The sequence below is a fragment of the Carcharodon carcharias genome, chromosome 1 (genome assembly GCF_017639515.1).
Source record: "Carcharodon carcharias isolate sCarCar2 chromosome 1, sCarCar2.pri, whole genome shotgun sequence".
NCBI classification, from domain to species: Eukaryota; Metazoa; Chordata; class Chondrichthyes; order Lamniformes; family Lamnidae; genus Carcharodon; species Carcharodon carcharias.
In genome coordinates, this window is record NC_054467.1 from 52,544,844 (window position 1) to 52,558,349 (window position 13,506).

Below are 13,506 nucleotides of genomic sequence, written 5' to 3' on the forward strand. Positions count from 1 at the left end.
TACACTAATGCATCTCCAATTAATGAAGTATTAGAGATGTATAGAATTAAATATGAAAATACACAGCATGGTAGTAATTGTGTTCGTTATATGACTGTAATGTAATCAATTAATATAATTAGCACTCAAGTTATGTGTGTGTATATGTACATGTAACTTAAAATGTTCTGTAGTAAAGATTCCAGATTTACCACAATTATTCAATGGAGCTTACTCTCCGTAACACATGCGCGCATTTCAATGTATGTGCTTGCAACAATTAAGAGAGGACGAATAGATTATAAACGTTAAACTTGTCAAGCTTTAAAGACGTATTATGTTTCAATTTATTTGTACAACGACCAATGTGCTCCCTGGTTATGAAGGCAAAATTAAAACTTCATGCCTTTTCATTACTTGATGTATAAATATATCAAAATGGAAACAAATGTTTAGATCGTTTGTTACATCAAATGCAATCGAGTTGTCATTTTAAATTGTACGTCATTAAATTAAAGGTAATCAGATGGTCAGAGGAAATTGCAACCAAACTGCCGACAACCTCAGGAGCTCATGATGAACTGCAAACTCACGGAGAGATACACTTGACTGACAAATGAAAGCAAGGGTCTTCATGTTTTAAATAGACCAGAAAGGCGGATGTTGTTGTACTCTGCCATGTTTTGTGTGTATATTAATGTATATATTTCGCCGCAAAAGACAGCAGAATAGAGCTTAAATCACTTAAACTTAAAAAAACACTGCGCCAACGCCACAACCTTCAGAAATGGCGATGCATTCTATTAATAAAACAGACGTTTTTGCAGAGCAATTATGCAAATACAGTATGTACTATCTGTCAACAGTATTAATTAGTATTTAGCAGAGTTTTCCAGTATAGTTTTATATATATATATCTTTCAAAAGGGTTTGTTTTTTGTCTCCTTCTCGGCCACATACACACAGCTCTTTTTGATTCTTCTGCTTTACTGCTTCCTATGAAATGGCACAGCTGTAGTTCCAAAGAAGACATCTTTGTATGTATGGCATTGGTTCCAAACAGCCTGAGAATATCTGGAAAGTCCTGGAGGCTTACATTATGAAACATAGCTGTAGTTATTGTTATTCTAATTATTCATTTCAGTAAAGAATAATTACAAGTCTATTAGACTTTATGTGGAGAACTTTTTAATTGTTTTCAATGATAAAATAACTTCCTCTTAGCAATTGATTAATTATTATAATAAGTTAAATTATAATTACAAACATTTCAGATTAGGGTATTTTAATGCTCTCATTCATCATTCCCAAACAATTAAAGAATCACAATTTAAGAAATTTTTTAAATAAAATCTTAAGCTTGATTTAAATACGTTGCACCCTTCAAGTCAGTAACATGTGCTGTTTGCAAAAGCTTAGTGCATCCAATGGAGCTCCAAAAAAAGCAGAAGGAACAGGGAGCAAACAGAAGTTAGGAGAAGAGTTATGAGAAATAATTTTTGGTCCAAAAGGTAGGTTGTGAGGTGCTCTTTGAAGTTTGGGTGAAATGTAAGGACAGAGTGGAGCAAAATAACTCCAGAGATTAATGCTCTGATGGGCCTGACACTGATAATGTGACAAGTGAGGAAGGATACATTATGGAGCAATATTGCACAAGAGGGTTTTTTTCCAAAACTGTGGTTTTAAGACTTGATATTTGTTTCCAGTCAAAAGATGCATTAATGGCATAAAGGTCAGGCACTGATCCTGAGAACACTTCAGGAGGTCAGAGAGCTTGCTGAATTCAGTTGCAATTCATCACTCAAGGATGGCCAAGTATTTATGGGCAACACAACACAATACTACTCACTCACATAACTCACCATTACTTCATTTTCATTAAGAAAAAAATCAGCCACTTCAATTAATTGCTCACACAAATGCCTAAAAGGCTGATGTAAAAATAAATGCCATAATTTTTATTTTAATTATTTGAAATTTAAAAACTGCAGAGACTCTGGAAGTCATTTTTAATTGTTGTTCATTTTTCTCCAAAGAGCAGAGGATATGATATAATTAACCCTTTATTTTATGAAGACTGGTTGATCCATGGAACATAACATGTATATGTAAGAATACAAAGCGTCGCATGTCTTTGAATTCAGATTATGATGTTATCAGGATAACATAAGCACCTGGCATTTCATATGTTGAATTAAAATTATACATAAAGAAGTTTTGAACTTCGTCAATATCCTTTTATATTAAATTCTTAGATGTCAACCAAAATACAGCTCCAGGACTATCATGTAACCATCAGTGCCACTTTTTAATTCACTCATGGAATGTGAGCATCACTGGCAAGGCTTAAAAGCAAAATACTGCAGATGTTGGAAATCTGAAATATAAACAGAAAATGCTAGAAAAACTCAGCAGGTCTGACAGCATCTGTGGAGAGAGAAACAGAGTTAATGTTTTGAGTCCTGTACTCAAAATGTTAGCTCTGTTTCTCTCTCCACAGATGTTGTCAGACCTGCTGAGTTTTTCCAGCATTTTCTGTTTTTATTACTGGCAAGGCTTAATTGTCCTTAATTGTCCTCGGCTCAACCATCTTCAGCTGCTTTGTCATTGATCTTCCTTCCAACATCAGGTCAGAAGTGGGGATGTTCACTGATGTTCAGCACCATTCGCAACTCCTCAGATGCTGAAGCAGTCCATGTCAAAATGCAGTAAGACCTGGACAATATCCAGGCTTAGGCTGACAAGTGGCAAGTAACATTTGAGCCACACAAGTGTCAAACCATCTCCAACAAGAGAGAATCCAACTATCACATCTTGATTTTCAATGGCATTACCATCATTGAATACCCTACTATCAACATCCTGGGGGTTACCATTGACCAGAAACTGAACTGGACTAGCCATACAAATGCAGTGGCCACAAGAGCAGGTCAGAGGCTAGGAATTGTGCGATGAGTAACCCACCTCCTGACTCCCCAAAGCCTGTCCACCATCTACAAGGCACAAGTCAGGAGTGTGATGAAATATTCCCCATTGCTCCCACAATACTCAAGAAGCTTGACACTGTCCAGGACAAAACAGCCTGCTTAATTGGCACCCCATCCACAAATATGCACTCCCTCCACCACCAACACACAGTTGTAGCAGTGTGTACCATCTACAAGATGCACTGCAGGAATTCACCAAAGCTCCTTCAACAGCACCTTCCAAACCTACGACCACTACCATCTAGAAGGACAAGGGCAGCAGATAGATGGGAACACCACCACCTGGAAGTTCCCCTCCAAGTCACTCACCATCCTGACTTGGAAATATATCATCACTCCTTCACTGTCGCTGGGTCAAAATCCTGGAAGTCTGCCCCTAACAGCACTGTACCTACACCACTTGGACTGCAGCGGTTCAAGAAGGCAGCTCACCACCACCTTCTCAAGGGCAACTAGGGATGGGCAATAAATGCTGGCCCAGTCAGCGAAGCCCACATCCCGTGAATGAATAAAGAAAATGAAAGTAGTGGTGAGCTGCCTTCTTGAACTACCACAGTCCATGCAGTGTAGGTGTATCCACAGTGGTGTTAGGGAGTGACTTCCAGGATTTGGTCCTGAAAACTGTGAAAGAGCAGTGATGAGTTCAAAGTCAGGATGGGGTGTGACTGGAGGGGTACTGTTCCCTTGCATTAATTGCTCTTGTTCTCCTAGGTGGTAGAGGTCACAACTTTGGAAGGTGCCATTGAAGGAACCTTGGCAAGCTGCTGCAGTGCATCTTGTAGATGGTATAAACTCCTGGTATTCCAGTTGCATTGATGGAGTAAATAGTTAAGATGTTGGATGGAATATTAATCAAGCAGGCTGTTTTGTCCTGGAAGATGGAGGTTTATTCACCCTGGCAAATATTCCATCACATTTCTGACTTATGCCTTCTAGATCATGGGTAGGCTTTGGAGAATCAGGTGATGAGTTATTGTTGCAGGATTGCAAGCCTCTGACCTGCTCTTGTAGCCACAGTATTTAAACAACTGATCCAGTTCACCTTCTGATCAAGGGTGATTCCCCGGGATGTTGAAGTTTGGGATTTAGCGATGGTAATTTTGTTGAATGTCAAAGAGAGATGGTTAGATTCTCTTTCCCTGGACATGGTTATTGCCCAGAACTTGTGTGATGTGAATGTTACTTAGGCCACTTATTAGACCAAGCCTGAAAGTTGTTTAGGTCTTGTTGCATGTGGACACTTTTGATCTTTATCTTTTCGAGATTTAAAAAAAAACCTTAAGAATTTAATGCTTGCACTCAAGCAACAGTGATTTTTAATCTAAAATTTTGGTAGTTTTGCTATACTAATTTTCTATCCTCCCTTCAGTAAGACTTTGATTTCTCACTGGGGCTTGGTTTTAGTGGATTTTTATTATACTGTCACTATACTGTGAGCACCAATAGAAGTCAATGGAGTTTAAAATATAAAATTATTTCAATGATCAATGTATTTTTCCATTTCCCTGCATCACAGTATTGGATGTATGAGTATAGAGTCATTTTGAAATTCTACTCTGTATTCCAAGATCTAAGTCATTTATATATAGCAAAAAAAAGTGGCGCTAGCACTGACCCTGTCACCATGACTCACTGTTTTATGTCCTTAAGCCAATTTTTAAAAGTCTAATTGGACATTGACCCTCTTATTCCATGAGCCTCAATTTTGTTAACCAGCCTTTTATGTGGTACGATAGATCATAGCTATACTTTGACATTTGCACCTTCAAAGTCCTTCCATAAATAAGGATCGATGTAAATGCAAGCATAAAATGTGAACTGCTGGTGTTGATGTAGATGGTTGCCATTTTGAGATATGAAAAGAAAACACCAATACTTCAAATTAAATTAAAGTGACACTTTTATTGTCTGAATTAATTCTGCAAGGATACATTTAACCACAATCACAGTGTTTTAAAAACCATTGAATTCATTATCTTTGGCATCCGACATAAACACTTCATCAAATTCATTCTGAGGCACCTTGACTATGGCATCTTCCTAAGGATCCCACTCTGGATCAGATTTGACACTTTTGGTTTCCATAGCCTTTAATTTTGTTGGGTCAGCCACGCAAGCTGGTACTACTGTAAATCTTGTCTTCTCCGGCCCTGTGATTTTCATTAGAACTGCTTTTAAACTTTTCCGCTCTACAGTTTGGTTGCTGGACATATCAAAATTCCTGGGTGTTTCGTTCATGTTGTCAATGTGACATAATGAGTACTTGTGCTTTTGCTGCTGTCTGATGATGAATTGCTGGAAGCTGGTAATTTTGGCATCAAGGTTTTTAGATACTCTCTGAGCGACACAAGACTTTTTTGTTCCATAAAGTGGCTACACCAACTAGCAGTTAGTCTGAAATGTTTGCTGGAATCAGGGTTAGACTTGGCCCACTTAAGTGTGTATATGTGCATTGCATTTTTGGTGACACTGTAACCAGTCTGACGATCTTCAAAGATCCATTCTGTTGCATGCTGCTCAAGATTAGGTCAGTGGCTGATCCCTGCTTTCATGGTGCAGATCCTTCGATTCTTACACTAGTTTTTCACTAACATCAAATATCCTCACTGCAGCACAGTTATTTGATGAATCACAGAATCACACAGTGCACAAGAGGCCCTTTGGCCCATCGAGTCTGCACCGACACATGAGAAACACCTGACCTACCTAATCCCATTTACCAGCACTTGGCCCATAGCCTTGAATGTTATGATGTGCCAAGTGCTCATCCAGGTACTTTTTAAAGGATGTGAGGCAACACGTCACCACCACCCTCCCAGGCAGCGCATTCCAAACCATCACCACCCTCTGGGCAAAAATGTTTTTCTTCACATCCACTCTAAACCTCCTGCCCCTCACCTTGAACTTGTATCCTCTCGTGACTGATCCTTCAACTAAGTGGGAACAGCTGCTCCCTATCCACCCTGTCCATGCCCCTTATAATCTTGTACACCTCGATCAGGTTGCCTCTCAGTCTTCTCCATTCCAACAAAAACAACCCAAGTCTATCCAATCTTTCTTCATAACTTAAATGTTTCATCCCAGGCAACATCCTGATGAATCTCCTCTGCACCCACTACAGTGCAATCTTCCTATAATGTGGCAACCAAAACTGCACACAGTTCTCCAGCTGTGGCCTCACCAATGTTCTATACAACTCCAACATTACCTTCCTACTTTTGTAATCTATGCCTCGATTGATAAAGGCAAGTGTTCCATATGCCTTTTTCACCACCCCACTAACATGCCCCTCCGCCTTCAGAGATCTATGGACACACATGCCAAGGTCCCTTTGTACCTCAGAACTTCCTAGTTCATTGAATACTTCCTTGTCAAATTACTCCTTCCAAAGTGTATCATCTCACACTTTTCAGGGTTAAATTCCATCTGCCACTTATCTGCCCATTTGACCATCCTGTCTATATTTTCCTGTAGCCCAAGACACTCAACCTCACTGTTAACCACCTGGCCAATCTTTGTGTCATCCGCAAACTTACTAATCCTACCCCAAAAATTGTCATTTATGTTGTTTATATAAATGACAAATAATAGGGGACCCAGCACAGATGCTTGTATTACGCCACAGGACACTGGCTTCCAGTCAGTAAAGCAGCCTTCTGTCATCACCCTCTGTCTACCACAACTAAGCCAATTTTGAATCCACCTAATCAAATTACCCTGTATTCCATGTGCATTTGCCTTCTTTATAAGTCTCCCATGTGTCAAAGGCTTTGCTGAAATCCATATAAACTACATCAATTTCATTACCCTCATCTACACACCTAGTCACCTCTTCGAAAAATTCAATCAAATTTGTTAGGCAGGACCTCCCTCTGACAAAGCCATGCTGACTATCCCTGATCAAACCTTACCTCTCCAAGTGGAGGTTGATTCTCCCCTTCAGAACGTTCTCCAATAGTTTCCCTACCACTGATGTGAGACTCACTGGCCTGTCGTTCCCTGGCTTATCTCTGCAACCCTTCTTAAATAGCAGAACTACATTAGCTGTTCCCCAGTCCTCTGAGATCTCCCCTTGCCTCCCTCAGCAGTCTGGGACACAAATCATCCAGACCTGGAGATTTGTCCACTTAAAAGCCTGCCAACACCTCCAATATCTTGTCACTCCCTGCATTAATTTGCTCAAGAACCTCGCAGTCACTCTCCGCAAGTTCCATACTTTCATCCTCATCCTTATTCTCTTGGGTGAAGACGGATGTGAAGTGCTCATTCATGAGTTAGCAAATGTTATGACTTTTAGCTTGAAACCAGTTTCATGCTTCATTCTTTTTTGCCAGAGGACGTATTTCAGTTCGCTATTCATTGCATGCGATCAGCTCTGTGTGGGTGTGTCTTTAACTCCCACGCATCTTTTTGGCATCACCTGGTATCACCTGCTTGATTGCATGTGCCAATTAATAAGATGAGTTAAACATGCATTTAAGCATGCATGAGGCATTAAATGAGGCTGAATTCGAAAGCAAATATATGTCTAAGCAGAAAAAGTAGGTGAAGGTCGACTTATATGAGATTATTTGTGGCATTGAGAAAGATTAGGATATCTTACACTTCAGGTCAACCTTTAGGCTGCATCTTATATATGGCATCAGTCAAACTTTTTTTGAAAATTCATATAGGCAAAATGCATCGCGTTCTCTTCATTAAACTTCTCTGTTGATTCATCAAAGAATTCAGTTAAATTAGTAAAACATGGTCTTTTTAGAAATTCATACTGTCTATCTTTAATTAACTCAAACTTCTCAAAGTGCCTTTTGATTTTTTTTCCTCGATTATGGTTTCTAAAACTTTGCTCACTGTTGATCACTGGCATGTAGTTGCTGTCCTTACATACTTTCTTGAATAAGGATCACATTTGCTACCCTCATCCTCTGTTAACATCTGCTTATTTAGGGAAGATTAGAAGATTATGGTAAGCCCATCTGTCATCTCCAACTCCACTTCTTTTAACAATGTGAGATGCAAGCCATCTGGACCGGGTTACTTAACTACCCTAAGTATAGACAGTCTTTCCAGTACTTCCACACTCTCAATTTTCACCCTCAACATTGTTTCTACTATCTCTGCTTCTGGCAATATTTTGTCAGATTCCTTCTTCTTAGTAAACACCAATACAAAGTACTATTAATTCTAGCCTTGTCCTCAAAGCATGTATCATGTTATTTTGCCCTAAAAGGACCCATTTCACCTCTTACTACTCACTTATTATTTGCATGCTGGTAGAAGATTTTTGGGCTCCTTTTTTATATTGACTTGCATTGTATTTTCATATTTTCTCCTGGCAGTCTTGATTTCCTCTTCATCTCCGCTCCCCCCAACAACCTATTGTATTTGGCATGGTTCCCACTTGAGGAATTGGCCAAACGTGCATTGAACACCCTATTCTTTTTGTTTCAACATAATCTCTAGCTTGTTCGTCATCCAAGGAACTCTGTTTTTGCTTCTCCTATCTTTCTCTCTTGTTGGAATGTTCTGAGCTTGTAAATGAAACATCTCTTCATTAAAGATCACCCACTGTTCCATTACAGTTCTTCCTGTCAGTCTTTGGTTCCATTTTATTCTGGCTAAATCCCTTCTCATCTCATTGAAATTAGCCCTCTTCCAATCTAGATGTTTTACTTTATACCATTCCTTTCTTTTGTCTAATAATAATCCAAACATTACGATATAATGATCACTCCTACCCAAGTTTTTCCCCACAGACATTTGATCCACTTGGTCCACTTTATTTCCCAGCACCAGACCCAGCAATGCCTCCTGCCTAGTTGACTGGAGAACATACTAATCAAGGAAATTCTCCTGAATGCATTTAAGAAATTCCTCCTCCTCCCATTTGATACTTGGGAAATTAAAGTTCCCTATAATCACCTCTCCAAAGATCTTGCACATCTCTGTAATTTCCCTGCAGATTTGCTCTGCTATATCTCTCTCACTACTTGGGGACCTATAGAATATCCCAAGGAGCATGATCATACTTTTTTTGCTTCTAAACTCCAATCAAATGGGTCTGCCCCTGCCCCCTTAAGGCCATCCCATCTTTCCAACATTACAATGGCCAAGATTTTCCGTCTCCATCATGGCAGGAGCTGCCGGGGGTGCGGGTAGTTTGTGGCAGGCCATCCAAAAGTCCATTGACCACCCCAGCAGCAGGCTGGGCTGGAAAATCCCACCCAATTTGTTCTCTAAGCAGTAATGCCACCCACCTCCTTTTTCTCCTTCTCTTGCTTTCTGAACATTTTATCTCTTTGAATATTAAGCACCCAGTTCTCACTATTTTCAAGACACACTTCCATTATTACAAGTACATCATATTCCCACACAGCTATTTGTGCTTGTAGCTCACCAATTTTATTCACCGTACTTGGAGCATTTATATCCATGCATTGTAATCCTGTCTTTACATTCCTGTACTCTCCCTTAGTCCACTCCTATATAACATGGAACGACTCCGTTCTCCGAATCACTCTCACTTTTTAGTGCTTATTCCGCTTTTCTAATTCTGGTGCCCATCACTCTACCAATTTAATCTAAACCATTCCCAATCACACTAATGAGTCTCACTGCAAGGACATTGGTCCTAGTCCTAATGAGGTGCAAGCTGTCCTGTTTGAATAGGCACCTCCTGCCCCAGAACTGGACCCAATGCCCCAAGAATCTGAAGCCCTGCCTCCCACACCATACTTGAAGCCATTATAGAGTCGTCATAATGGAAATGGCACATGTACAAGATGGACAGGCTACACCTGAACAGACTTGGGACTGAGTTCCTTGTGGGGAATTTTGCTAGTACGGTTGGCAGGGCTTTAAACTAACTCGGCAGAGGTGTGGGAACCAAGAGAAAATATTAGAGAGGAACACCAGGGTGCACAAAATACTGGGAGGGACTCATGACACTAGCATACAGAATAGTAAGTCGAGGAGAGGGAGAAAGTAACAAAATCTAAATCAGGGTTACTATGCATGTATCTGAATGCATGGAGTATAGTAAGTAAGATTGGGGAGTTACAGTGCAGATTGCCATGTGGAAATATGATGTTGTGGCAATAACAGAGACCTGGCTCAAGGAAGGGCAGAACTGGATGTTAAATATTCCCGGGTACAAGATGTTCAGAAGAGACAGGAAAGGAAGGAAAGTAGGAGCGGTGGTAATATTGCTTTAAGGAGAGCATTGCAATGCTGGAGAAAGAGGATGTCCTAGAGAGTTCAAGGACAGAATCAATTTGGCTAGAGCTAAGGAACAAAAAAGGTGCAATTACATTGTTCTATAAACTGCCAGATAGTGAGAAGGACATAGAGAAACAAATCTGCAGTGAAATTACAGAGAGATGTAAGCACTATGGTGTAGTTATAATGGGTGACTTTAATTACCCAAAAGTAGACTGGGACAGTGGTAGTGTAAAGGGTGGAAAGGAGCAAAGATTCCTAGATTGTATTCAAGAAAATTTTCTACAGCAGTACGTGTCCAATCTGACAAGAAAATATGCACTGTGGAGCATAGTTCCTGGAAATGAGGTGGGCCAAGTAGATCAAGTGTCAGCGGGGAAACATTTAGGAAACAGTGATCAATGTATGATACATCTTAGGATGTCGTTAGGAAAGGCCGATAGGCAATCCAGAGTAAAAAGTAAGAATAATTAACTGGATGAGAGCTGACTTTTATGGGGCATGAACAGACCTGGGCCAGATAGACTGAAGGGAATGCGTGCTGGGGACAAAGGCTACCTTCAATCACTTAGATACTTCCCTGTGGTGTCAAACTTCGATATCTTTCGAATGCTGCAGCCCCACTCTTTGTACTCTCACTGCTCTGAGTTCCACTCTTTATACTGTCACTGCTCTGTGTTCCACTCTTTATACTGTCATTGCTCTGTGTTCCACTCTTTATACTGCTACTGTTCTGTGTTCCATAATTTACACTGTCACTGCTCTGTTCCCACACTTTATACTGTCACTGCTGTGTTCCACTCTTTAAAATGTCACTGCTCTGTATTCCCACAGTTTATACTGTCACTGCTCTGTGCTCCCACACTTTACACTGTCACTGCTGTGCTCCCATTCGTTTTACTGTCACTGCTATGTTTTCCCACACTTTATACTGTCACTGCTCTGTGTTCCCACAGTTTATACTGTCACTGCTCTGTGTTCCCATTCATTACACTGTCACTGCTCTGTTTTCCCATTCGTTTTACTGTCACTGCACTGTGTTCCCACGCATTAAACTGTCACTGCTCTCTGTTCCCACCCTTTATGCTGTCACTGCTCTGTGTTCCACTCTTTGTACTGTCGCTGCTCTGTTTTCCCACTCTTTATACTGTCACTGCTCTGTGTTCCCACACTTTATACTGTCACTGCTCTGAGATCCACTCTATAAACAGTCACTGCTCTGAGTTCCACTCTTTATACTGTCACTACTCTGTGTTCCATACTTTACACTTGTCACTGATCTGTTCCCACACTTTACACTGTCACTGCTGTGTTCACTCTTTAAACTGTCACTGCTCTGTGTTCCCATTCGTTTTACTATCACTGCTATGTTTTGCCACATTTTATACAGTCACTGCTCTGTGTTCTCATACTTTATACTGTCACTGCTCTCTGCCACGCTTTATACTGTCACTGCTCTGTGTTCCCACACTTTATACCGTCACTGCTCTGAGATGCACTCTATAAACAGTCACTGCTCTGAGTTCCACTCTTTATACTGTCACTACTCTGTGTTCCATACTTTACACTTGTCACTGATCTGTTCCCACACTTTACACTGTCACTGCTGTGTTCACTCTTTAAACTGTCACTGCTCTATGTTCCCATTCGTTTTACTATCACTGCTATGTTTTGCCACATTTTATACAGTCACTGCTCTGTGTTCTCATACTTTATACTGTCACTGATCTCTGCCACGCTTTATACAGTCACTGCTCTGTGTTCCCACACTTTACACTGTCACTGCTCCGTGTTCCACTCTTTAAACTGTTACTGCTCTCTGTTCCCACCCTTTATACTGTCACTGCTCTGTGTTCCAGTCTTTATACTGTCATTGCTCTGTTTTCCCACTCTTTATACTGTCACTGCTCTGTGTTCCCACGCTTTACACTGTCACTGCTCTGTGTTCCACTCTTTATACTGTCACTGCTCTGTTTTCTCACTCTTTATACTGTCACTGCTCTGTGTTCCCATGCTTTACACTGTCACTGCTCTGTGTTCCCACACTTTATACTGTCACTGCTCTGTGTTCCCACGTTTTACACTGTCACTGCTCTGTGTTCCCACACTTTATACTGTCACTGCTCTGTGTTTCCACACTTTACAATGTCACTGCTCTGTGTTCCACTCTTTAAACTGTCGCTGCTCTGTGTTCCACTCTTTATACTGTCTCTGCTCTGTGTTCTACTCTTGAAACAGTCACTGCTCTGAGTTCCACTCTTTATACTGTCACTGCTATGTGTTCCACTCTTTAAACTGTCACTGCTCTGTTTTCCCACTCTTTACACTGTCACTGTTCTGTGTTCCAACACTTTATACTGTCACTGCTCTGTGTTCCAATCATTATACTGTCACTGCTCTGTTTTCCCACTCTTTATACTGTCACTGCTCTGAGTTCCCACACTTTATACAGTCACTGCTCTGTGTTCCCACACTTTACACTGTCACTGCTCTGTGTTCCACGCTTTAAACTGTTGCTGCTCTGTGTTCCACTCTTCAAACTGTCGCTGCTCTGTGTTCCACTCTTTATACTGTCACTGTTCTGTGTTCCCACACATTGCACTGTCACTGCTCTGTGTTCCCACACTTTGCACTGTTACTGCTCTGTGTTCCCACTCTTTATACTGTCACTGCTCTGTTTTCCCACTCTTTATATTGTCACTGATCTGTGTTCCATTCTTTAAACTGTCATTGCTCTGTGTTCCACTCTTTATACTGTCTCTGCTCTGTGTTCTACTCTTTAAACAGTCACTGTTCTGAGTTGCACTCTTTATACTGTCACTGCTATTGTGTTCCACTCTTTAAACTGTCACTGCTCTGTGTTCTACTCTTTATACTGTCACTGCTCTGTGTTCCCACTCTTTATACTGTCACTGCTCTGTTTTCCCACACTTTACAGTGACACTGCTCTGTGTTCCACACTTTAAACTGTCGTTGCTCTGTGTTCCACTCTTTAAACTGTCGCTGCTCTGTGTTCCACTCTTTAAACTGTCACTGCTCTGTGTTCCACTCTTTAAACTGTCATTGCTCTGTGTTCCACTCTTTATACTGTCATTGCTCTGTGTTCCCACACTTTATACTGTCACTGCTCTGTGTTCCCACACTTTACACTGTCACAGCTCTGTGTTCCACTCTTTATACTGTCATTGCTCTGTTTTCCCACTCTTTAAACTGTCACTGCTCTGAGTTCCACACTTTATACTGTCACTGCTCTGAGATCCACTCTACAAACAGTCACTGCTCTGAGTTCCACTCTTTATACTGTCACTACTCTGTGTTCCAT